At 45.6% G+C, this 25,724-nt stretch overlaps 1 protein-coding gene across 3 annotated transcripts in view; it reads left to right on the top strand.

Annotated features, from left to right (window-relative positions):
- Window positions 1-25,724, top strand: part of NME7 (NME/NM23 family member 7) — a 256,632-nt gene that overhangs the window by 230,143 nt on the left and 765 nt on the right. The window lies entirely within an intron of this gene.

The following is a 25,724-nucleotide window of genomic DNA, read 5'->3' as shown; positions in this document are numbered from 1 at the left end:
CCTGTTGAGTCGGAGAGATCTGTGTCTCTACGCCTAATGCGTCTGCTACTGCACCCACATTGCTGCCTACACAGGCTGGCTGCTCACTTCACTTCCCTGATGCCGAAAGAGTGAGGAGGAAGGTCTGACCGCCCACTCATTGTCCTTTGCTCTGTGCAGTTTGACCCTGAACTCTTGTCTTTGGTCAGCACACTACCTCATTTTTTACACAGTGACTAAGCATGATCTGAGTTAATAAGTAACTCTCCGGTGACTATTTCAAAGCCCTTAGAAAAGACATAAAGGAATATAAAGCATCAAATTCATCCTCTTTTTTCATTCGTAAAATATTACTGCTACCCTCGCTTTGGTTTCAGAGTCAAAGTTGCTAAACCAGCCATTTTTTGCCCACTAAACAGTTCTAGACATTTCCGGGGGGTGAGGGGTGGGGTGGGGGGTGGGTTTTGGTGTGGGTTTTTGTGTGTGTGTGTGTGTGTGTGTGTCTGTGTGTGTGAGATACAATTTTATTCCTATCCCATCAAAATCTTCACCTGGCCCACAAGAGTGATTCATATTCCTTGTATTTAAATATGTTTACCCTTATTGTATGCTAACTAATATTCCTAACTTCAGCTTATTGAGTGCGTTCACACCCCTCCCCCTTGTCTGTGGTGCATTCTTTTAAAAATTTTTATTCGAGCATAGTTGACACACAGTGTTGTATTAGCTGTAGGTGTACAACAGAGTGACTCGGTTTCTCCAAACATGTTGCTGTGCTCCCCCCAAGTGTAGCTACATCTGTCACCCTACAGCGTTATCACGATACCGTTGACTAGATTCCTGTGCTGTGCCTTTTCTTCCCCTAACTTACTAACCCCATAACTGAAAACCTGTATCTCCCACTCCCTTGCACCCATTCTGCCCATCCCCTACAATACTCTCCTCTGACAACCATCAGTTTGTTCTCTGTGTTCATAGGCCTGATTCTGCTTTGTGTTTGTTTATTCAGTTTTTTTGATTCCACATACGAGTGGCATCATATGGTATTTGTCTTTCTCTGTCTGACTTGCTTCCTTTAGCATCACACCCTCTAGGTCCATCCATGTTGTCATACACGGCATCCTTTGTTATCACTGCGTAACGTTCCATTGTGTATTTATGGCACATCTTCTTTATCCGTTTGTCTGTCGATGGGTGCTCAGGTTTCTTCCATGTCTTGACTGTTGTAAATAATGCTGCACTAAACAGGGAGCATGTATCTTTTTGAGTTCGTAGTCTCGCTTCCTTTGGGTAAATGCCCAGTAGTGGCATTACTGGATCATATGGTATTTCTCTTTTTAATTTTTTGAGGACCCTCCGTACTGTTTTCCACAGCGGAAATTTACATCCCCACCAACAGTGTAGGGGGTTCCCTTGTCTCCACATTCTCACCAGCACTTACTGTTTCTTGTCTTTTTGGTAACTAGCCATTGTACCTGGTGTGAGCTGATCTCTCGGTGTGGTTGTCATTTGCATTTCCCTGATGATTAGTGACGTTGAGCACCTTTTCATGCATCTGTTGGCCATCTGTATGGCTTCTTTGGGAAAATGCCTATTCAGGTCCTCTGCCCAATTTAATCAGATTATTTGTGTTTTTTTGATGCTGAATTGTAGAAGTTGTTTACATATTTGGGGTATTCACCCATTATTGGATATATCATTGCAACTGTCTTCTTCCATTCGATGTATTACTTTTTTGGTTTATTGATGGTCTCCTTTGCAGTGCAAAAGCTTTTTATTTTGATGTAATCCCAATAGTTTATCTTTTGTTGCCTTTGCCTGGGGAGACATATCTAGAAAAAAAAAATGTTCCTATGGCCAATGTCAGAAAAATTACTAGCTGTATTCCTGCTAAGATGTTTATGGTTTCAGGCCTCACATGTAGGTCTTTAATCCATTTTGAGTTTATTTTTGTGTAAGATGTAAGAAAGTGGTCCTGTTTCATTCAGTTTTCTAAACACCATTTTTTGAAGAGACTGCCTTTTCCCCTATTGTGTGTGTGTGTGTGTGTGTGTGTGTGTGTGTGTGTGTATTTTCTTGCCTCATTTGTCACAGATTAATTGATCATGTAAGTGTTTATCTCTGGGCTCTGTGTTCTATCCTGCTGATCTATATGTCTAATTTTGTGCCAGTACCAGTCATGTTTATGGCTAAGTTTAAAAGATAGCTATGCTATGAAATTTATTTGTATTAACTTCTTCATGTCATCTGCTTATTAATTTTGCATTTTCACGTATTTGTATGGTAATAGTATTAACTAGCTGTTGGGGGTACTTGGTAGGTGCCAAGCATTGTTCTGAGTGTGTGTCCCATGCGTTAATTTCTGCAGGTCTCGATGGAGTAAATATTATCACCCCGTTTACAGATGGGTAACTAAAGAACAGAAGGGTTAAGCAACTTTTCCAAAGTCGTATAGCTGGAACATGGCAAAATAGAGATCGACCATCCAGGCAGTCTGGATCCATAATGTCCACATTCTAACCTCTTCACCTTTATGTTATCATCTTAGACATAACGAGCATTACTTCCCTAGAGCTGGTGATAGAGCGGTGAGCGGGAGTAGAAAATTAAGCTTGGGGGAAAATACACAGAGTATTGAGCTGGAGTATTTGGCCTCCCTCAAAAATAATTAGTAGGATTGGATACTTACTAATATTTATCCTTATTTATGTTTTTCATCATGAGCTTTTAGATGAATAATATAAAATTATTTCTCAAAAATCTCTCAACTACTATATTGCCTGCAGAGCTTTGACTGTGTTCTTGGTGAGTCCGTCCACATGTAATTATTGATAAGCGCAATCACTTTTGTTTAATTTTTGCAGAATACCCAGGTAGTATTTTTATCTCATAGTGTAGATATAGGCCAGGAAGTTTGCCTTGGAAAATCATGGCTGATTCTTTGAAAAACCAGATTCTTTTGTTATTGGAGGCAAGTGCGCAGTCTTGGGCTTTTTCTCCCAATGATATTAAATACTAGATCTCTCCACCTCCCCATTACTCCCAGTGTCGACCATGTTTCACAGTTTAGCTCCCATCACTTACATTATGCGCTCTGTGTGCCGACACCTGTCCTACAGAATTCAGTCTTTTTAAATTCAGATCGACAAAAATGATGGCTTTCATGTTTGTTGTAAGCACACTCTTCCCTGTTTGGTGGTTTTCGGTCTTTTCACTTCCCCTGTCGTAGGTACAGAACATAATCTACTCTGTCAGTGATATCTCTGATTGGGTGCGAGGGCCAGATAAAGATGGGAGAGGAAGTCAGCGTATCAATTCCCCACGGGGGGTGGGAGGCAGGGTTAAAAATTGTTCTTCCACGGAAGCTTCTCCACCCCACCCTCACCCCACCCCCACCCCACCCCCACACAGTGCTGCTATAACTGGACTTATGGCAACAAATGAATCTGCATCAGAGAGAAGAGTTCCAGGGTTCACAAGACAGAAATGTGTAAATTAGTCATCTCATTGGATCTTTCCCGATAAAATTTACGAGTCCGGGATGCATTATGCTTATAGGCTATTGTGTAATAAATGGCAGTCCTTCCAGCGATAACCACTGGTCCACTGGCATTAACTGTAGAATTACAAATAGCTCAGTCTGCTGGGTAAATGAACGACAGCTGCAGGTTTAAAACAGCAAAAATAATTTCTTTACTTGGAATATCAGCGCACATAACTTTCAGTGCAAAGTTCTTTTTATTTGCCACACATTAACTTTTCGGTTACTGTACAATCACCACCTGAGAACTAAACTCTGCTGCTCACCGTTGCTGATGCAGTGGGAGCTGTAAATCCTTATACAGCAATAGTGCACAATGTGGAACCAAACCTTTCATAAGGACCTTGTAATGGTACATTTTCGGAGTATTGCCTTCCAACTGTTTTAATGAAGAATCCGTTGTTCTGTTGGTTCCATGGTGATTTTCTGTAACAGATACCCCTACTGACGTTGATGTCTTAGGCTGGATTTTTTTTTTTTTAGGGTGAAATAACTTTGTTTTGCGTTCTCTGTGTTAGTAGGCTTCGTTGGTGATTATACACTGCAAATATCCCATTTATGGGTATTCCGGTTTGTCTTCTTATTTATAGAATATTACTTACGGATTCTCTTAGGTCTCCTACCATTAAGTTTGGTCCATCAGCAGTTTAGATTAACATACATTTATTAAAGGCCTGTTGGTGCCATTCACTATTCCACACGGTTGGGGGAGGAGTGTCTAGGAAGTCCTCACACTCAAAGAATGTAATATTCTCTGGGAAAGACTATAATCTAAAGAGATAACTTTGACACCATGAAGTAAATCCGAGGGGGCTCATCCCCAGTGGGTGTCATGGGAGGCCCCACAAGGTACCCGTTCGTTTCCCAGGACCAGAGTGAGGTGAGCCTCCTGGAAGATGCGAGCTCAGCTCTAAGTATCAGAGGATAGATGTGACATTTCACAAAGAGGAAATGGTATGTGTGCTGGGAAACCACACGGGGCTTCCTCTGTTAGAGCTTAAAAGAGAACGGCAGATGAACTTAGAGAAGGAGCTAAGGATCAAGCCAGTTGATGGTCTTCTGCCATATTCAGGGGCTTGAAATTTATTCGTAGAGTTAGTCCATGGACTGATTGCCTGAGATTGTTTGTAAAATGTGAATGTATTCATTTTCTTGGAAACAGTATCCAAAGATTGTATTGGATCTCACAATGTTCCATGATCCAAAAGGCGTAGAGAATATTTGCACTGGAAGATTCTAAGTGCACGACCATACCATTCATTAATTAGGGGAATTAAAGCATTACCAGATTCATATTTCACGTCGTAAGAAATTTGATGTACAGAACTATGTGAGTTCAAAGGTTATAGTTGCTGGGAAAATTGCTGTATGTAGCCAAAACAAAACCATAAATTCATTTCTTGAACAAATGTTTAACTGATCGCAAATCTTTTTGAATCATTTGTCCTGTCTCATGGAAAGTTGTCCAGCCTTCTCCAACAAGAGTATCAGATCTTGGTACCAGTCATTCATAAATGGCCTGTGCCACTATGGTAAAGTCTGTGGAGACAGCGATAACCCAAAGAGATACTGTCCCTGTTCAGAGCTTGGAGTCTAATGAGGAAAACAGACATTAATCAGATCATCACAAAAAGGAATGAGCACGTTCAAACTCATCACTTCTAGGGAATAAAAGGATGAGCTGTAGTAACAAGGAAAACCTGATGTAGAGGGGGATTAGGGAAGGGTTTTTTTTGTTGTTGTTTTTTTAAGTGTTTATTTATTTTTGAGACAGAGACAGAGCATGAACGGGGTAGGGTCAGAGCGAGAGGAAGACACAGAATCCGAAGCAGGCTCCAGGCTCCGAGCTGTCAGCACAGAGCCCGACGCGGGGCTCGAACTCACAGACCGGGAGATCGTGACCTGAGCTGAAGTCGGACGCTCAACCAACTGAGCCACCCAGGCGCCCCTGGGGAAGGTTTTCTTAGGCAATTAACGTGTGAGCTGAGACCTGAAGAAATCTGTGAAGTGTCAGCTGGAAAAGAAGGTAAAAGAGACCCCGGGCTTCCAATCCCTGATGCAGAAAGTGCTCTGTGTGTTTTAGGGAAGGAAAGAAAGGACATAAAGTGCAGTGGCGAGAACAGCATGAGATGACCCTGGAGAAACGGAGGTTGGGCCACGCTAGGCCTAGAGGGCTGTTTTCAGAATGTGGATCTTTATTCTAAGAATGACAAGAGGCCCTTGATAGGGGGCTCAGGCACTGACGTGATCAGGTCTGTACTTTTTAAGGGATCTCCCTGGTTACTGTGTGAAAAAGTGGACTGAAGAGTACAAATTGGGAAAGAGTTTTCCTCCTGAAAATACATCCGTCGCACGTACTTTAGTTTGTGGGTTGTTACAAACCTGCTTTGGTTTCCCCGGGTGCCAACTGGTGAGCTGGCGATTCTCTGAGCGCAGCGTTTCCGCAGAGTTGCCGGGAAATTGATCTGCGGAGACCCCAGGCGGCTCCTGCGGTCTTGACTGCTCCCTGTGTGGCCCCGGCGCCCCACGCAAGAGCTGGCATCTCTGTGTGTGCCAGGAGGTGACGACAGTGGAGACGGTCCGCATGCACCCCTTTTCTGCGCGAATGTTTCATGGTTCCGGGTTTCGAAGAAATCAGCTTCACATCTAAGTGCCTTGTTTCTCCCGGTGAGGAAGGCGGCTCCCCTAAGGTTGCATGGCTCAGTCTACACATCACTGGTCTCCCAGCCAGTAGTGCTGGGGTTTTCTGATATGCCACACTCTCTGTATCTCCGCGGTGAGCAGATCGGTGGTTTTTAGAATTACCAAGTTCGCACGTGTTCCTTTTCCTTCCCTTTCCCTTTCCCTGACGACCAAAAGTGCATTTTATCCTTTTTCAATGACCAGTGAAAATGTATTGAAATGTACTGCTCTAAGGCGTGAAACATCTTTTTACCAAAACCGGAAGCTTGAAGACTTCTGAGAAGCGCCTTCCCAGGAGAACAAGACTTCCCATTTCATTCTGACTAAGCTGAAGATATTGCAAGACCAGCATTTCTGTTTCTAAGTCAGTCCAAAGTCCGTAAGCCCGCAGAAGTGATGAGTGGAAAGAGAAATTGGCTGAGCTTTCAAGAAGTTTTACTTGATTTGAACTTGAGTTCAAAGGTAGACCAAAGTTCGAAGTTGAATTTGAACCTTACCATGCCAGATGGGCTTCCCTTAGCCTTAATTAAAACGTTAAGTACGAGGCAGGCCCGTAGGAAATGCAGCAGCTCCCAGCACGGGCTTTGGAATCCGGTGATCAGAGTTGGAATCCCCAACTTCTCCATCTGCGAATTTTGTGACTTAGGAGAAAAATTACCTTCTTTTCAGACTTAATTTCCCTGCTTGTGGAAGAGGAATAATGACGTTTCACAGTATGTATTAGATGAGACAATATATATAAAGGACCGTATCATCAGAGTTCCGTATAGAAAACAGAAAACCACCCCAGGCATTTCAAGAAAGGGGTTTAAGACAGGGAAAATCAGTGAGGGGTGGGAGATGCCACAAGGCCACCGACTTGATGCCAGATTGCCGTGGTTGTGGTCCGGGGGTCAGGCAGCTTCTCCTGGTCAGCCACGGCTGCCGACACGCCCGCCTCTAAGCCATGACCCTGAGGACAAGACACGGGAAGGCTGAGCCCAGGCACTCACACGTTTCTCTCTCTGATTTGCCTGCCAGCGTTCACAGCAGTAAGAAGACGACCTTGGTCTTGCCCCCTCTCTTCTGATTTCTCGTGAACACATCTAAATTAGCGGGGCCTAGTTCGTAACAGGAGCCTTAGCCACAAAGGAGTATGGGAAATGTAGTTTGTAGCTTTCCAGCTACCGAATAGATGTAGGACGAAACGGAACTTGAGAGACCCAATCTTAAGTGTCTGCCACAGGGTATCGCCCGGGGCGTGGCATACAGCAAACGCCCAATAAATGAGCGCTGTTATTGGTTTTGCTGCTGTTGGTATATTAGTAGCAAGAGTACAGATTTCATGTGTGTACATATATTTGACACAGGTTATGACACATAATTTACTATTTGCTTGTATTCCTCGGGTACGTACTAAGGATTCAGTCAAATACAGATCTCCATCCATGTTGTAAAGATCTATGATCTTATTTATAAGATCCCTCTTTCTTCCCATCAAGATGGTAATAAATAATGAAGCAAATTTCTATGTATTGGTGATTTAGTTAACACGATAACTGACTTGACGTAATAGGATGTGATATGATAACGCCTTGCAGAGTTCAAACATAGACAGCTAGCTGATCTTACAAGGTGTCTAGGCACAGGCCGAGTCTTCTCTCCTATAACAAACTGGAAACATCCCGATCATTTGGAAATTTTTATTTTCTGAAGGCTAATAAAAGAGTGATCATCTCAACAGTGCTATGCCATTAAATGCGTTTTTCTCCTCTCATCTCTCCCCTATTCATTTCCTTCTGTTCTGATATCCCTTTGGCACCCAGACACCCCATAACATACTGTCTGTGGCTTTTTTTTTCTTCTGTCACCATTTTAGAGTGAGAATAAAACCTTAAAATAGTAGGTCACTTACAGAGTTCCCTAGGGTTTTTCTGACTCAGCAACACCTGTTTTCCAAATGCCCTTTCTTACCTGGGGGTTCTTAGATTGTACTCAGATTTTGCTTGAGGAAGGGAAAATCTAGTCAAAGCAATTTAGAAGAATAGACCAGCACTTTTGCAATGGACTGAACATACCTGGGGGAGTAGTTAGTTGGGGCATTTGACCTGTCATTGGAAGGACAGGCAAATGGTAGTGTAATATGCTTTTCTGCTACATCGAGTTTGTGGCATAAATTTTCCTCTTAAACTACCTTTATTTCATTCTCTTTTTAATGTGTTCCGACCAATCACATTTCATAGGAAGGATGCTTATCTTCAAAGTCAGTACGAGAAACTGAAATTTAAAATGGTTAGGGTCAAGAAAATTGAGGGGTGCCTGGGTGGCTCAGTCGGTTAAGCACCTGACATCAGCTCAGGTCATGATCTCACAATCTGTGGGTTCGAGCGCGTCGGGCTCTGTGCTGACAGCTCAGAGCCTGGAGCCTGCTTAGGATTCTGTGTCTCCCTCTCTCTCTGTCCCTCCCCCACTCTTACTTTGTCTCACTCTGTCTCTCAAAAATAAATAAATGTAAAATTAAAAAAAAAAAAGATTGGAAACATCTGTTGTTATTCACTGATGTATTAATTCAAAAAAATATTTCTTGGACACCTACTTAACTACATTTAAAATTCAGAAAACTTCCTTCATTGTATTATTTCTTTGCATCACGTTTTATTTAAGGACCTTAAAAGTTCTTTGCCAAAAGCTTTGCATATATCACTGGGGAAAGACTATGTAAGATTCAGTTTCTGATCTCACGGAGCTAACATTTTAAGAAAATGAAACAATTACATATAAAATGACAACAGGCAAAATAGTATTGTGTATAATTTAAAGGATCACATGGTACTAAATCATGAGTTAATGATCTAGCGTTATGAACATTATACTTTTTTTGTTGGTGCCGTTGTTTAATAGGCGTCATTCTTTAGAGCAGTTTTAGATTCACAGAAAAATTGAGTGGAAGGTAGATTGATTTTTTTATTACCCTCTGCCCCCACACGTACATAGCCTCCCCATTATCAACATCCCCTACCAGAGTGGCACATTTGTTACAATTCAGGAACCTGGTTTACATTAGAGCTCACCTTTGTTCTGTGCGTTCTGTGAGTCGAACAAACATATAATGACATGTAGCCACAATTACGATATCATACAGGTAGTTTCAGTGCCTTAAATATCTTCTGTTCTCTGTGTATTCATCCCTCCTCCTCCCCAGCCCCTGGCAACCGCTGAAATTTTTTTTTTACTGTCTCCATGGTTTTGCCTTTTCCAGAATGATAATATGTTTGGAATCATACAGTATGTAGCCTTTTCAGATTGGCTTCTTTCACTTAGTAGTAAGTATTTAAGTTTCCTTTATGTCTTTTCAGGGCTTGATCATTTCTTTTTAGTACTGAATAATATTCCGTTGTCTGGATGTGCCACAGGTTACTTACCCATTCACCTACTGAAGGTCATCTTGGTTTCTTCCAAGTTTTGACCGTTATGAACAAAACCCCTACAAATGTCTACGTACAGGCTTTGGTACGAACATAAGTTTTCAGGTCCTTTGGGCGAATGCCAAGGAGTGTGGTTGTTGGAGCATGTGGTAAGAGTGTGTTTAGTTTTGTAAGAGACTGTCCAGCTGTCGTCTCGAGTGGCTCTACCATTTTGCATTCCCACCAGCCATGAATGAGAGTTCCTGATGCTCTGCAGTCTCACCAGCATTGACTGTTGTCCGTGTTCTTAGATTTTGACCCTTCTCACAGGGAGGAGTAGCATCTAATTGTTGGTTTAACTTGCATTTCCCTGATGACGTATGACGTGCACATCTGTATGTGTTCTTTGGTGAGGTGTCTGTTAAGGTCTTTGGCCCATGTCTTAATTGCATTGCTATCATTGAGTTTTAAAGTTCTTTGTATATTTTCGACAACAGTCCTTCGTCACATGTGTCTTTTACAAATATTTTCTCCCAGTCTGTGGCTTGCCTTCTCATGCTTCTGGCACTGTTATTACAGAGCAAAAGACGTTGATTTTAATGAATTCCAGTTTATCAGTTGTTTCTTTCATGGATAGTATCTTTGGTGTTGTATCTAAGAAGTCGTCACCATTAAAAAAAAAAAAAAAAAAAGTCATCACCATACCCAAGGTCGATCTAGGTTTTCTTCTAGATTATCTTCTAGGGTTTTTATAGTTTTGTGTTTTGCATTTAGGTCTCTGCTCCATTTTGAGTTAATTTTTGTGGGAGGTGTAAGATCTGTGTCTGGATTATTATTTATTATTTATTTATTTTCTTTGCATGTGGATGTTCAGTTCCAGCACTATTTGTCGAAAAGACTGTCTTTGCTCCATTGTGCTGCCTCTGCTTCCTTGTCAAAGAACACTTGGCTGTGTTTATGTAGGCCTATGTCTCGGCTTATATATTTTTTCATTTATACTGTCTTGGTTGGTGTAGCTTCGTGGTAGACCTTGAAGTCAGGTAGTATTAGTCGTCCAACTTTGTTCTTATTCCTTCGACATTATGTTGGCTATTCTGCGTCTCCTTTTGGCTTCTCCATATACACTTTAGAACCAGCTTATAGATTGTTGATATCCACAAAATATGATGCGGATTATCTCTTCATAGATATTTGCCTTTTGGAAAAGGCAAAAGCCATGGAGACCGTAAAAAAAAAAAAATATCAGTGGTTGCCAGTGGAACCTCTGTGGAAGGAATGAGGAGTTCCTCATCCAGTATCTCAGTTATAACAAAAAGTGCCATCTGGCTGCCGACAGCTGTAAGAAGCGCAGTAGAAATTACGAATGTACTTTTCGCAAGAAAAGATGGATTCACAATTCACAAGATGGATTTGGATGGCATTTTCCTGGTAGCGAGGCAGGTCCTCTAGAACGTGGCCGCTTTCAGCAGAACCACCTTTATGCCAATAATTCTTTGTTGTGATTTAATCTTAGAAGCGCCACCAAGAATTCTGTGAGTCAAGCGGGGCCTAATGAAGCATATCTACTGATTAGGAATGAAATGAAAACAAAGGTTTTCTTTCTTTCTTTTTTTTTTAACGTTTATTTTTGAGACAGAGAGAGACAAAGCATGAACGGGGGAGGGGCAGAGAGAGAGAGGGAGACACAGAATCGGAAGCAGGCTCCAGGCTCTGAGCCATCAGCCCAGAGCCCGACACGGGGCTCGAACTCACGGACCGCGAGATCGTGACCTGAGCCGAAGTCGGACGCTCAACCGACTGAGCCACCCAGGCGCCCCAAAGGTTTTCTTTATAAACCAAACTTCTCTGTGTACCACATCTGAATGACATGTTCCTGAAACGTCTCGGCACTAAAACCCTAGTGGTATTTAATAGCCCAGTAAAGGGAACCAGTGATAGATTATGGAAATAAGTTTCATTACTTAATGGCTATCCCGTAAAATATCACTGGGCGTTGATACTAACATTGCAATGCCAGGCCAGCAATATTTTAAATGAAACCTTAGGTTAAGAAATTTTCATTTTTAGCCCGTGCCTTCCCACTGTCATCCAAATGAGGATACGGTTTTTGAAAGAAAGATATAAACAGCAGATTTAGAAGTAAAAAGGAAATAAAACAAAGTTTTTTTTTTTTTTTTTCATTTCAAAGTGACATATAGGGATTTTCACTAGTCCTTTGGGAACAATAACTAATGAAATGATAAGCATTTCACAGCCAGAGATTTTATGGCTAAGTTTACATTCCACTCGGGTGAATACCTATTAGTTTTCCTCATTTACATAGATGATATTTTAGCCATGCAGGAACTGTCATGCGGGCCTCTAGGGCATTTTTTCTGCCCTCACATTTTCAAAGATTAGATTCACCTTGCCCCAACTTAGAAACGTTGCTTCACATTTAAATCGATATACCTAGACCAAAATCATAGGCAGTAACTGTGCGGGTAGAGATCAATATTTTTTATTATTTTGAGTATCAATTTCCAAAGTCGAAACATGGTAAAGTCCCAGGTGTCACTAAAGACCTCAGAAGATCCCCTCCACTGCTAACTTTAAACCACAAATAAGAGGGGCGCCTGGGTGGCTCAGTCGGTTAAGCGACCGACTTCGGCTCAGGTCATGATCTCACGGTCCGTGAGTTCGAGCCCCGCGTCGAAACCTGTTTTAGATTCTGTGTCTCCCTCTCTCTGACCCTCCCCCGTTCACGCTCTGTCTCTCTCTGTCTCAAAAATAAATAAACGTTAAAAAAAAATTTAAAAAAACCACAAATAAGAGAAACATCGATGAGTTAAAAGGATAAAACGACATGGATTACTAGCTCTTCTTCCAATATTTTATGAATGTAACAACCATCAAGGCTAATTTGCAAAAGTGCTTATTTCATTTTAGCTTCAGGGTCCTTAAGCCTTTGGCTCATATTTAGCGCTAAAGTTTAAACCAGAGATTAAGTTTCTATAATCTGAAGGACTCCAATTTTCAAAGGAAGTAAAAGAGGTTATGTTAAAACTCTAGATTTTTATGGCGTGGTTTTGTTAATTAAGCTCCATTCTCGGGGCGCCTGGGTGGCTCAGCTGATTAAACATCTGACTCTTGATTTCGGCTCAGGTCATGATCTCACGGTTTGTGGATTTGAACCCCACGTCTGGCTCCATGCTGACAGCCCAGAGCCTGCTTAGGGTTCTCTCTCTCCCCCTCTCTCTGCCCCTTCCCCACTCGCTTTCTTGCCCTCTCTTTGAAAATAAATAAGCATTAGAAAAAAAAAAAAAAAGCTCCATTCTCATCATCTCCCATAATTTCAGGTTTCAATATAATGTCCCCGTTCACTGAAAGAGGTTATTTTAGAATTCCCAGGGTCAAAGATTCAGGAAGGTCTTGCCTTGGTGCCCAGACCGTTTGTTCAAGAGAAGAAGCTCCGTTTTAATCGAATCACGGTGACTGCCTATTTCATTGAGCTTCCTTTTGTGGGTTGTGAAGACTTAGGGTACCCACGGTACCCCCACTAATCCTGTCTACGCAGTCTCTTGTGCCAACAACACGGGGGCACACTGAGAGGGTACAAAGTGGTAAAGGGAGCTCTTTCAAAAAATGTTACCAACACAGCAAATTAAATAAACTGTGGTTTTGACCCAACAATATAAATAAGTGAAACATGTATCCAGAGTATTTTAGTCACTCTGACTCATTGTGGAATCAGGCCATTTATGAATTACTGTTCCCAAGATCTGACACTCTTGTTGGAGAAGGCTGAAAAATTTTCCATGATGCCAAGACAAGTGATTCATAAGGTGGTATTTAATTTTTACATATAATTAACATTTTTATCCTGAACCCACTTTGATGAAATATTTGCACTTGATGTTGAATATAACTTTAATATCTTCTTTACTCAGTGGAATTGGCATTTTCGCATGAATTAAAAGTGCCAAGTTCCGAATAGCTCTCGCTGAATGTTGACATTACAGATGTCATTTACAAGAGTGAAAGAAGCGGCCCAAAATAGCAAAGCATTTTCCCTTTTGTGCGATAAGCTTTTCAAAAGAAAGAGAGTCCCAAGCGACAGAGAGTTGATCTTTCTGCCTTTGGTGTAAGAAGTGATTTTCTTTTTGGTGTTTTATGTCCTTCGGTGAATCTTTTACCTACGAAGCTCAGACCGCTCAATGTAGCTGGTTAGTCTGACCAGGTGTCAGTGGACTGAGGCGTTTTGCTAGAACTCGGAACAGTTGACTTAGACCGGGTTGTGAAGGGCCTGCGTCCTGTTTTCTGAATCGGGAGCGATGGAAGAAAATGCCGGTGGCAGGATAGAGAGGAGGTTAGAGGGAGACGGAGACCAGAATCCGTAGGTAACTGGTGCCGCCTCCTTCTGGTTGGATCTGTCACACGCACGTCTGGTTTTACACGTCTAAGGTGGAGCTCGGCGACAGAAAGTGTCAAACATCGGCGTTTTCTCCTGGTTTTCGTCTTTAAGAAATGGAGAGCGCATAACAAGGAGAAAGTAATATCACTGAGGGGAGGACGTGGAATTTTCTCAGGGCTTCATTTCTGGGATTCTGATTTTCCAAACTGTTCAATTATTTGGCAGTGGACCTAACTATCCTAGCCAGTATTTCAAAATTTCCCTCCAGTTTACTGTTGCGATTGATTGAAAGTGCAGTTTTGACCAGAAAGGTCATTCCATCCTTGGAAAGGCCTCTGAAAACTCATCGGCAGCTTCAGAGTGATTTGTTTTGTTTTTGTTTTTGTTTTTTTCAAAATCAACCCAAGTGTGTCCCAGTGAAGGCAGATCGTTTCCACCCGTGTTAGGGAGTCAGGGGTCCCAGGGGGCGGGTGTGGTGTCTGTGCCACAGAAAACACCGATGAGGCTGCCGCTGATTAGCTCCCTCGGTGATGATTTCATCTAAAAGGATAAGGATTGAGTAAATCAGCAAAGAGAGGTCTCCTGCCAGACCCTTCCAGACCGAGGGTGAGGTCCAGCTACCATACTTTGGCTGACCAAGTACCAGGACTGGGGCAGGAATGGGACAGGTGGATCCGGGTCCTCCCGTAGGGAAGATTTTCTCTTCGCAATTACTGGATCGGACTTCACTCTTTGCTTGTTTGTTTGATAAACATTAGGTTTGTATGTTTTAGGAATCTTTATTGGAGATGCTTAATTGGCAGTGCGTGTTTAGCGTCACGGAGAAGAGCGCCGGAAAACAGCTCGCGTGGGCCCAGAACCTCAGCTGAGCCCCTTGGTGGACTGACTTCGCTTCTTAGCGGGCGGCAGAAGGCACAGCGCGTGTGGTTAAAGTGAGCTGGCGCGACTCCAACCCTGACTCTGCTTCTTGGCTAGCTGTGGGGCCCGGACTTCAGCTTGGGCTGAAGGTTCAAGAACCCAAGAACGGTTCAAGAACCATCCTCCGCAGAAGATAACTATCGTAGGTCGGGGAGAATCGCGACTGTTAAAAGCGATAATGATTGCAAAGCGTTTAGAACAGCGCGCTCTCGCTGTCGGTAACCGTCATTGTCGCGGTCATTACTGTTCCTTGTATCTGCTAAGAATTCGGCTGCTGGGAACAGAAATGCCAGCAATAGCACAAAGGAGAAGTTCTCTTATCGGGAGAGGTTTTCTTACCTTTCACAAGGAGTGAAGAGGCAGGGCCATGACAGGCTCTGGTTCAGCAGCTCAAGAATTCGGGCCTGAGATCACTGCGGTCATCTTGGCCCTTCCCTCGTGATTGCCTCTGAGGTCCAAGGTGGCCGCTCTGCCGTGGCCTCGTGTGCTCGGCCCCGGCAGAAAGAACTGAAGGCTAAAGGGCAAAAAGATACTACCAGCTGAGTGTGCCTGCTTTTAAGGAGCTTTCCTGGAAAAGCCCTACCCGACAACTTTCGCTTATGTGACACTGGTCTGAAATCAGTCACGGGCCTCCCCTCCACCCATGGGTCACGAAGGCTTTACACTTGGCTTCTCCCAACGAAATCAAAATTCTCTTAAGAGAACGGGCATGAAGTACGCACTGGAAATCTCTACCACATTATTTTCAGCGGCGTTATTTCTGTCATTATGGTTATTATCTTGAAACAATGCCATCTTTCTCGCCTGGAAAGTTTCCAAAGACAGAAGCCATACTTCTTGAATGTGTCTGCATTAATCTTTAAAACCACACCAGAGGAGTCTGCAGGTAGTAGAGGCCATTATTTTAATTGGTTGAGCTCTGGTTTAGCCTTTGACCTTACTGTTCCGAGTACTTTAAGAGAATATGAAACCTAAATTATCTAGACTTTTAACGGGGCTAAGGCAAATTCAGAATAAGGCTGTAAACTAAAAATCAAGCTCTTCTAAGTGAAATCTTTAAACTGATAAAGCTTTAGATAATTCACTGTTTTAAGCTATCTGCAAAACTCAAAGAACTCGAGTATTTGTGGGCCAGGGGTACTCTTGCTTAAAAATAAGTTAAGATGAAGTCTTGATAGAAACAGCATTGAAGCATGTCTCTGTCGTACTTGTCTCTTTCTGGAAGCCCTATTCACTGTCCTTTTTTAATAGGAATATAGCCACTCAGTTCTCTCCCTCCTGAGATCCTCTCCAGTTCTTTACTGCCCTGAACTGTTCACTGCAAACGAGCCTTTTGCCGGCGTAGGAACAGGGCCCTTTCCATTCTGTTCATGAATGTCAGCTTTTGTTACCGTTAACCTCAGCATGACTGGCGGGGGCAATGATGGAGATTATGTGAGAAGCCTCTTTTTAGCCTATCGTCAGCTTGGATAAAGAGCGGGTGATAAGGGTGTGAAGAAGAGCCTGGAAAACACACCCTGCGGCACTGACCCCGCGAGCGTTTCTGACCTCTACTGCATGTGCCCAGGCGGGGAGTGTAGGAAGAGGGGCATCCCTCGCCCTGCAGGAGCTGTGGGTGTAAAAGAAAGGATATTTCAAGTGGCAAAGTCCTTTCTCTGCTTTTGAGTGGCAGGAAAGGAAGAGCGACTGGAACAAAAAGCTTGCTGGTCTTAGTGGCTGTGTCGTCGGGCTTTATGAAAGCCAAGCCAGCACTTAGACTTGGCGTCATACGGTGGGAAGTAGGGAGCCGACTGAGGTTTTCGCTGGGGGGCAAGTGGTACTCGGGGACGCTGCGCGACAGTGGCGGTGGATGGAGCCCAGGACGGCTGGGAGCCTCCCTGTCTTCCCCGCATTTGCTGGTGACTCGTCTCCCCCCACCCCCTCCTCCTCCTCCTCGTGTCTCCCCACCAGGACCACTGGCCACCTCGGCTCGGCCCATCGTCCCGACTCACTTTACCGGCAACTGTGCACCAGACTCTTCAAGTACATCCTAAGAAGCTTAAAATTTCACACAAATGTATTGAGCCCAGGATAACTTTTTTGCTGGTAACAGTCAAGAATGGCCTATGGGGGGGGGGGGGGGCGCCTGGGTGGCTCGGTCGGTTAAGCGTCCGACTTCAGCTCAGGTCGTGATCTCATGGTCCGTGAGTTCGAGCCCCGCGTCAGGCTCTGTGCTGACAGCTCGGAGCCCGGAGCCTGCTTCGGTTTCTGTGTCTCCCTCTCTCTCTGCCCCTCCCCTGCTCATGCTCTGTCTCTCTCAAAAATGAATAAACATTTAAAAAAAAATTTTTTTTAAAAGAATGGCCTATGGAAAAATATGGCAATTGCCTTTCATAACATGTACTCTCAGAGGTGAAGACTATCTCTTGAACATCTCCAGCTTGCCCTTCAAAGATTTTTTCAAAATATAATCCCTGGACATTTCAAACTTTCAAATCTTTGGACATAAGGACGTCACTTTTTCCTTACACCTTAAATTACCTCAACGTTTGCTCTCAACGTTCCTTTCCAGATTTAAATGAAAAAGTCCACTCCTACTCCCCTTGTTGTCTAATAAATTCTGATTAGACATCCTGGCAGCTTGTATCTGATCTGAGAGGTTTTTGTTTGTTTGTTTGTTTGTTTTGTTTTGTTTTTTTTTACTTTTCTTATATGTCTTTATAAAAGCAAGGTCCCATCTTCTAAGTAATTTTAGTCGCTATTTTCTAATTCCGTCATTTTCGTCTCGGAGCTTTTCTAACTGCAGTGTGCATGAAGTACGCAGTATAGCGTGTATGTATGTATACTACATGGTGAACAAGAACTTCCCAGGAAACAAACACCCCGTGTCGTCGTCGTCGTCGTCGTCGTCGTCGCTTAAGGGCACCACGATTCTTTGGGTTTCATTTCCAGTATCTTTTATGAGGTCAGCCTGCGGTGACGGTACCCTAGACAGCACCTGCCCCATAGGCAGGTGAAACAACAGAACACATCCCGCCATCCCTTCCCGAGTCACTGTGGGTCGTTTATAGAACTCACTCTGGGAGCCTGCCTTGATTTCTTTCCTGTGAACACCCAGACGACCGTGTTCAAGTTCACTGCCTCCATTTTGCCCACACACCCCATTTCATTGTGTGAGGCCAATTACCCGTCTCCTTGGCAGGCTGCTCCTGTCGGGGGGCCCCCAGGGTACCGCGAATACCAGCAAAAGCCGAGGTAACGGATAGGTTGCATTCTTTCCTTCGGATCGCTTACGACAACATCCGATGGGCTTGGTTCCAGCCCTGATTTCTGGGGCGCCGACTCTCAGTAACTCTGTCTGGGGAACATCAGAAGTATCCGTGGAGCCATTTGAACATGTGAATGTTCAGGACCTCCCCAAGACCAGATGAATCAGGTTCTCCTGGGGTAGGGTCCAAGCACGTATTTATCTTTTAAAGCTCCAAAGGGTGATTCTGATGTAGAGGCAGATTGAAAAGGATTAATCTCAAGAATGCCTCGTCGTATTTACATTTTCTTTTCTCATGTAAAAAAAAAAAAAAAAAAATTAAGAATAGGATATGTTCTCTGTCCAAAAACCTTTCTTCTGTGGGGAATTGGCAGAAATAAATTTCTAATGTCAGGGGCGCCTGGGTGGCTTGGTCGGTTAAGCGTCCGACTTCAGCTCAGGTCATGATCTCACGGTCGGTGAGTTCGAGCCCCGCATCGGGCTCTGTGCTGACAGCTCGGAGCCTGGAGCCTGCTTCAGATTCTGTGTCTCCCTCTCTCTCTACCCCTCCCCCACTCATGCTCTGTCTCTGTCTCAAAAATAAATAAACGTTAAAAAAAAAAAATTTCTAATGTCAAGTGCCAAGTTCATCTGAGTGTTCTCCCCTGATATTCCAGCTGAGCTGCTCTCCCCACCCCCACCCGCACCCCCGGGGTGGGGGGGCCCTTAGCTTTTCTCTGACTTCTAGAAGAGCCCGGCCCGTGCTGCTCCGTGTAAATCTGTGATTTGCTCATCGGGCCGCATGCTTGTAAATCCACCTATAAACTTATGGATCCATTCGTCCCAATGAGGCAGATTTTATTGTCCATCATTTTAGATGACGAAACGGGCTCAGAGAGTTTAACATAGTTGCCTAAGAGCACGAGGACATGGTGGCTAGAACGAAACTCAGCTCGTCCAAAGCCTAGATTCAGCACCCTCACCCTTTACCCACATTCCCCAAATGTTAATGTTTTACTGTGTCACGATTTACCAGTCGTCCCCTCTTCTCGCTCGCTCGTGCTCTCGCTTTGTGCACATGTGTGGGTATTAATATCATTCTCTATGTATTTGACCGTAAGGTACATATATAATTCCCATCGAATTCCCATACCACTGCGTTTTATCTTCTGTCACCACAGAACAACGATCAGAAACCAGGAAATTTATATAGTACTGCTATCTCTGTCCAGACATTCAAATCTTACCAGTTTCACCCATAAATGTCTTTTGCAGCAAAATTAAAAAAAAGAAAATGCTTCTGGTCGGGACCCGGTTAAGGATTACATGTTGCATTTGGTCCTCGTGTGTCTCTACTGTCTCTGCAAACGTCTTCTGTCTGCCTCTGTCATTCATGGCCTGATTAATTGTGAGGTTGTCCTCTGGAGGGCAGGAATGGCCCTGGCGGTTTTGGTTCTCGGAGTTTGCTGAAGTTGTTTAGAAACCCATGGCTTCATCGACATACAGCGGGATGGACCACAGCATTGTGAGCATATTGGAGGGCCAGCAGTAAGGATATTTATTACATACTATTCACTACATGCCAGTACTGTTTTAAATGCTTTCCTTAACCCTATGTAATAGGGATCATTGTACTATAGATACAGAATCTGGGAAATAGAGAAGTAATGTGACTTCCTCAAGGTCATCCAGCCAGGAAATGGCAAGGCCACGAGTCAGACCCCAATAAGCAGGCTCCACCCTCGTGGGAGCGCTTAACCAGCCCAGGCAGAGCCGGAGGCACTGGACAGAGTTCTGTGCCCTTGGACAAAAAGTGTCAGCTCTAAAAGCCTCTGGCTCATCAACTGGAAACCGGGACTAACAATTTCTATTTTGTAAAATGAGTTGTGAGGATTGCACACGATAATCGGTTAAAGCACATGCAGCAAGGAGTCCGTTTGTAAAGGAGAGGTGATGGAAATATTGAACAGCTATCCACGGCTCACACTGAGCTGTGGTAACTCGCAGAGTGGACTTTTTTAATCATTGGGAGTAGGAGGGAGAGGGAAACGTAAGTGACAAACGTCTATTCATATTTTTAGAGTTTTTGAGGGCCGGGGAGGGACTAAGCTACAACCAAAACCACCGTCCAGGCAGAAGAGGCCAGATGATGAGTCATGTAACACAATTTTAGAGTGAACTTCTGGAAAGGACTCCTGCGTCTTTAATTATATTAGAAAAGAAGGTATATATTTCCAGTAAAAAGCCCGTGCCACCTGATTCTGGGTTGAGGAAGAATTGCCTTCCAGCTTCAAAAGGGGGTCGTTGTCATTGGTGGATGGCAGTGAGAAAACAAGAGGGCTTGACAAGAGAGCCTGGAGCACACTGGTGTACAGAATTACCGAAATGCATGGGCATTTTAATGTGAAATTGTCATTTTTCAGCATTATTTCCTGTAGCCGGTAAACAGATTTGCGGGGTGCATCCACAGCCCAAGCACCTCCTGGGCTCTGTGGCGGCCATAGCGGGGCAAGGATCGATTGCCCATCTCCTTTCTGTCAAGGCTGGATGTGTCCCTCTGAGCCCTTCCGTCCGGAGAATCCCAGCCTTCTTTTAGCTCTTATCTCTTTCCTTACCATGGCCTACGTCCCGGCGCTGTACTGGGGAGCGGAAAATAGGTGGTGGCTTGGAGAGGAAAGACAGAGAGGGAGAGGGAGCCCAGCCCAGGTTCAGGCGGGATTGGAGTTTTGCGTGTGCACGTGTGCGAGGCCGGCCTGTGGCCTCTGCTCCTCACCCCTGCCCCAAGGCTTCAGCAAGCCTTCCGGCCCCGGCCTCCCCCCAACCAGCAGCTCGCACCAAAGATCTGTGGGCCACTTGTTTTCAAAGCAGCCCTTTCGACCACCTTTTGCACCCAGCCTATAGGCAAACCACACAAAAGTAGCCCTCCGTCTGCTACCCAGAGGCCCGTGGCTGTAAACAGAACTGGCTGAGAATGGAATGTAGGGCCCCTTGCCCCAAAACAAGAATTTCAAGAGGGAGAGCGGAAGGAACAGTAAACCAGGCCTGGCCCTCCCAGCTCGTGGCCCCTCCCGTCACACCATCCCTGGCAGGAAGGGGCCCAAGTGAGTGGAGAGTCGTTTTTCTGCCGAACTGGCTGGTGTATTTAAAGATCACTGTTGTATTACTGGAACACCAGCAAAATTGTACCGCAATCAAATTCAGATTGCCTAGATTTTATGTGAGAATCTGTCTAGAAAAACGGCACAGGGACAAGCATTCTGATTTGGTGCCTGAACTCCGTGACACTGGGAGAGAGAAGTTCTGTATAGGTTGGAACACATATAGACTCTTGCTTAAAAGGAAGAAAGTAACTCCACAGGCATCTTCAATGCCCAGCCAAGCTGTAAGAACCACCGGAAAATAGGTGACCACACTCTACCTCCAAAGTGCCCGAGTCACCTGTCCATGGAAGAGCCCGGGCAGACTCCGCAACAAAGTCAGAGTTAATCACTGCAAAGAGATTCCATGCTCGCTGCGTTAGCAGTAGTCGCACGGCGCCCGTGGTGGACAGGACTGGAAGTCACTAGCTTTGAGACCCGCTTTTGCTACGCACCGTATGTAGTCAGGGCAGAAATGAGAAATTCCTTAGAAGCTCCTGCTGAGTCTACACTTGAAGCAGCTAGAGAAGACTTAAGAGTTATCCGTTGGAGAATTTTCCATAATGTGGATACAGTCGTGAGCAAATGCAGGTTCTGCTCCGCGGGAGACGAAGAGCCAAGAGGCTTAGAGTTGCAGGTGCGCGTTGAAATCGCGGTACCGCTGACTCCGCGAGCGCCCTGAAGCCGGGGACCCTGCGCCCCTGGACCCGGCTCTGTGCGGAGGTTGCGGGGGGGGGGGGGTTACTCAGCTCAGCAGCATGGCCCGTTAGCACAGGCGGCTGCGTATTCCGCTACAGCTCGCCGTTCCCCTCGTCTACATCCAAACTCAAGTCGAACGTTAACCCCCGTACGAAAGGTTTTGTGTCCCGCCGACAGCTAATTATTTCCATTTGCGCTGTTGCACGCTGTAGGAATTTGATTCGACGACCCAGGTTTTCCTCCTTCCAGGATACGAGGTTTCTGAGGTCCAGGACTCACGCGTTACTGGGCTATTTATCCTAGGTGGGTGTGTTCGCTGTGTTAGTTGTGTGGACGATTGGCAGAAGGAGGGAAAGGAAATGAAGCGCAGATGAGAGAGTCGTTCAGGCCGTTTAAGGTATTTGGAAATGTGAAGGCAAAAAGTACAGAACAGGGACCTTGTCTGTGTGGATACTCCCCTCCCCGAGTTCACGGTCAACGCTGGGCACAGAGGAAGTGGCTCCGGAGAACTTTGTGAACGAAAGAAGAGAAGAGAGGCCAGCTCTAGTCAAAGGTGTCTCTGTGGCCACAGACCTCTCGCGTCGTGTTCCCTTTTCTATGGTAGGACCCCGAAGTGCCTGTTAGCTTTCTGTTGTTCCCTTGCTGCCCAGAGGCCCCAGTGCAGAATCACCAGAACCTGCCCCCAAGGCCTGATCCTCACCCACTGGTCACTTTAGAACCCTGGCTCCTCATCAGAGGAATGGATCGTCCCCCCATTTCTTCAGGACTCCTCCCTGCCTCTCCTATTATTTCCTGTAATAACCGCAAATCGCCGTAAGAAGCTATGGGCACTGAAGGGCCGCCCTTCACGGGAAGGAAATACTGGATCCCAAAGCCCTTAAACCGGAGGACTGACCCAGTGACTCCCAGGCACTGTAGCTGGCTGAGTAACTGGGTTTCCAGTCACCCTGTGCCGGCCCCCTTCCCGGTCTACAAAGGGCCCGCGCTAGAGGAAGGTACGCATTTCCCTGGAAAAGGCAGCCCTTGACAAACTGCCCGGAAGAGTCCTGATTTTATGAAAATCCAGTATCTTAAAGGCTTTGTGGCGAATCCAGCTGGGGATACGGGGTCACAGTTTTATTGCAAGATGGGCCTTTTCTTAGGGAGGGTGTGGCGTTCATTTGTGGCTGATCAAATAGCCGGGTTCCGTCGTAAGAGTCAGCACCTCTTAACGAGATACTTAATTTCTCCGAGCAGACTGAATGCTGACGGTCTTTGAGAGCAACACGCAAAATTAAAACATGAGCCAAGGTATCTATCTGCCTTGGCCCAACCCTCTTCGTTTCACGTTGGGTAGGATAGGAACGCTAATCGCAGGCAGGAATCGGGAGAGTAGCGGGCTCGCTCGCTCTCTTTCGACGGCCCTCCCGGTGCAGGGCCCACAGGATAGAGGATAACGCGCCGTGTCGGGTCCGTGCTGGCTCCCTCTTTAAGAACTTAGAAAAGGGAGAGAAGCGTTCTCCCTGTTGAATTTGAAACCCAGATCGCTTGACCTGATTCAAACGGCTCTCGAATGCTCCTTGGGTAGTTTCCCTCTGTATTCGTGAGGTCCTTAGTCCTGAAGTTTCAAAGTAACCTCACCTAGTTCTCCTCCCTGGGCCAGGCACGCACCGATACAGAAGTGGCACTAATCCTTTAAGAAGCCAGGAACTGGGGCAATCGTTGGACTCCGCAAGGTTCCGATAACTGGCTTTTCGTCTCTGATTACCGATAATGTTTTTAATTTGGGGTTGGAGCGGTTCCCTCTGGCAGTAAGTGAAGCTTGGGCAGACAGGGCATGCTATTGTTCTAAAATAGAGTTCAGATTCGATTTTGCCCAAACAGGTACAGAACCGGGAAAACTTGGCTTCTGTTAATGCTGTACTTTGGGCCACATGTTCCTAAATTCTTGCTGGCTGTGTTTCACTTTTAGGAGTTTTACCCTGTCTGAGCACCAGCTGAAGGTTTTTTGTTTAGTTGTGGTTTTTCGTTTTGTTTTTTTTTACCATTTTTCTTTATATCCATTCAGTGTTTGACTTGAACAAATTTGTTTTACTGCCATAAATGGAAAACTAGTCTTACTTGTCCTTGTGTGAAAGTAATAAATACAATGAAAACAAAAGTTATTAAATTCTAGCTAGATAATATTGCTTGGACTGCTGGTTCCGAGCCCAAGGCCTTGTACCCCTTTCACGGCAAGGCAGATTAACCTGGGCTGAACACATGATAGCACCAGACCAAAACCTGCCTTCGGGGAATATGATACGATGGGTTGAAACAAAACAAAAAAGCTCAAGGGAGAATCCTGTCTCCTCTGTGCAGTAGCCGTTCGAACGCTCTAGGTTCCAAGGGGTACTCGGCCTACGTCTGAGAAACGCTGCCTTTGAAAACCTCATTGCTTTATATTCGGTGCGAGGAATGAAGTAGCTGACCAGACTTGTGTGAAAACCCCTCTGTAGGATGTCGTCAGAACGCCACAGAGGTAGATGGCACCAACCCTGTACCCAAAAAGTGCCCTCTAATAAGGGATGGAATAAACGTATGATCTGAGAAGAGACCATTGATCAATGTAGGGAATGATTCCGAAACATGCAGTATCTGATCCTAGAACGTGACCTGCGGAGGAGAGAAGGCAGATTCGTGTGTTTGGTTCACTCGTGGATCTACCCCCCCCCCCCCCCCCCCGGGTCCCGTCCGTCAGAAGAGTGCTTAGCACCGAGTAGTCAGTCAACAGGTATCTACAGAGCCAAAGAATACAAACCCGGGTCCAGAGTCTCATAGTGGGGATGGAACCCTAAGGTTCAGGGTGGGGATGGGATTGGTGCAGTCTGGAGAGGGCACGGGGACGCAAGACTCTGGCAGGATCCCGAAGTGACGGGCAGAGTGCACACACACGGGCACGCACGCACACACGGGCACGCACACACGGGCACGCACGCACACACGGGCACGCACGCACACACGGGCACGCACGCACACACGGGCACGCACGCACACACACGCAAGGGCACCCGCGCGCTACCACGCGCCCGGCGGCTCAGGATAGCACGTGTGCGAGCAGTGGATCGGGTCTGAGGTTGTGACCTTAGAACAGCCTCAAAAACGCAGACCCCTGTCCCCCGTGTGTATACTCCTTTCCCCAGACCTTACCCCACCCCCCCTTCCTGTTTATAAACGTCTCGTTTACGACCGACGGGCTCCCTGGGAGAGGAGTTGTTCCAGCGAGATGAGCCCTCTCCTGTTCTAGGAGCGACCCCTTCTACTTCTAGGAGCGTGAGGGGGGGGGGGACATTCCGCGAAACCAGCTCTACGCAGGCACGCCGTTTACGGACGTTGCTGGATCGCCTCCCTTGTGAATGAGGCTCCTGAAAACTGTGGCCGAGCTGTGGTGCCGGTTGCCATGGTGCCCTCTGCGGTTTTTGTTAAGAGGAATCCGTGCTCCTCTGGTATGAAGTTGCCATGAAACCGTTGGCTGGTCTAGAACCAGCAAGGCCTCGGGTATTATTCTTAAAGGTTAACCAAGCAGATCGGCAGGGTGGTAACCGCGACCGCGAGGCAGCAAGGGGGGCGTGTGAGCTGTCACCGCTCTTTCTGAAGCACCCCTGCTGTCACGTAAGGGGCCGGGGCCTCCGGGTCTGTCGTGAGACGGGAGCGGGACCGAAGGGCACCCCCGCTCCACGCCAGAGGCGTTTCTCAGGGCCGCCCGGGCTTGGCCAGAGGCTCCCGTTCTCGGGAGTACGATGCCATG

The sequence above is a fragment of the Panthera tigris genome, chromosome F3, assembly GCF_018350195.1.
Source record: "Panthera tigris isolate Pti1 chromosome F3, P.tigris_Pti1_mat1.1, whole genome shotgun sequence".
Taxonomy (NCBI): Eukaryota; Metazoa; Chordata; class Mammalia; order Carnivora; family Felidae; genus Panthera; species Panthera tigris.
Note: the sequence above shows the minus strand (reverse complement) of the source record. Positions and strands in the feature narration are given on the sequence as shown.